We start from the raw sequence: 1611 nt of genomic DNA, 5'->3' as shown, positions 1-1611 counted from the left end.
GGCTGGGGTCTGGGCGGCGCCCGGCCTGACGGGGCCCTGATCTCGGCCGGGGTCTGGGCAGTGCCCGGCACGATGGGGCCCTGATCTCGGCCAGGGTCTGAGCAGCGCCCGGCACGATGGGGCCCTGATCTCGGCCGGGGTCTGGGCAGCGCCCAGCACGATGAGGCCCTGATCTCAGTTGGGGTCTGGGCATTGCCCGGCACGACGGGGCCCTGATCTCAGTCGGGGTCTGGGCAGCGACGGGGCCCTGATCTCGGGCGGGTTCTGGGCAGCGCCCGGCACGACGGGGCCCTGATCTTGGCTGGGGTCTGGGCAGCGCCCGGCGCGATGGTCTCGGCTCTCTAGAGCTGCTGTCATACAGCGAACTTGGGAACTTTAACCCATGCCCAGCAAACATGCATTAAAGACAAAGGCTGTTTGGTTTCCACACCGGCAGGTTCTGTTTATTGTGACAGGTTCCGGCCCCGGGGGCCTGGCCATGTTCCCGTCTCCAGAGGGGCGGCAGAGCCCCATGCAGGGGAATGGGCCAGGGACAACACTCGGTCCTGAGAACGTCCTGCCTGCGTGCAGGGGGCAGGAGCACCCCTCGCTCCACTGGCTGGAGGGGCTCCGCTACCACTGGGGGACCTGTTCAGACCCCCCCCCCAGGAGCTGACCCGCTCACAGCCTCGGGCAGCAAGGTCGTGTGGGTTGGGTGCTGTCTCCTGGGTTCCATTCCCAGCTCTGCCACTGACCCCGGGCAAGCCTCTGCCCCGCTCTGTGCCTCGGTTTCCCCTCCCCGCCTTTGTCTGGACTGTGAGCTCTTTGGACAGGGACTGTCTCTCACGGGGTGTGTGCAGCGCCCGGCCCAGCAGGGCCCAGATCTCAGTGCTGCTGTCAGTTCCGCTGCGGGGCCCTGGGCTGGCCGGGAATGGCCGGCAGGGACTAGCACCTGTGGCAGCTCCTCTCCGAGGTTTGAACCAAAGGCTCGGAGCCGGTGGCTCAGCCGGGGCAGCCGCATTTCCAGCGCTTGGCCTCTGCCCTGCCGGTGCGACCCGGCGCTATTGAGAGCAGCCAGAGCCCCTGGCGGCTGGATTCGGAGGGGCCCGTCCCCGCTGGCCAGCTACACGCTGCGCTCCTGAGCCCGAGGATGGTCCCCTGAACCGCGCCCGCCTGCCCCCACAAGCTCCTGGGTGCAGTGAGTCCGCGCTCAGCCAGAGCTGAACCTGGCAGGGGCTGCAGAGCTGACCGGCTCCCACGCAGGGCGGCCACAGCTCAGGCAGCTCCCGGCAGGGCCCTTGGTCATCTCTGCCACTAGGGTCGGGCCTAATGAAGCCAGAGCGCCTGAATCCAGCCGTCGCTTGCGCCTTGGAAAAGGCTCCCCACTGGCCAGGCTTGAAGCTGGGGCAGGTGGAAGCGACTCCCAGGGGGTTGGTTCTGCCCGTGAGATGCTCACGCAGACGCAGCGAGCGCTCAGGAAACGAGGCACAGAGCGCGGCAGAGCAAGAGGAACCCAGGCGCCTCACTCGGGCCCTTGTGAATCAGGTGCGGCACGTGCGTTCCTCGGCCCGGGCCGGGAGCCTGGCAGAGAAGTGGCCCGCGACTGGCCGTGCCAGCGCCCTGCGCGAAGGG

Source organism: Terrapene carolina, unplaced genomic scaffold (genome assembly GCF_002925995.2).
Source record: "Terrapene carolina triunguis isolate 2854851 unplaced genomic scaffold, T_m_triunguis-2.0 Scaffold517, whole genome shotgun sequence".
In the NCBI taxonomy this organism is placed as follows: domain Eukaryota; kingdom Metazoa; phylum Chordata; order Testudines; family Emydidae; genus Terrapene; species Terrapene triunguis.
This window is presented reverse-complemented; position numbering follows the sequence as displayed.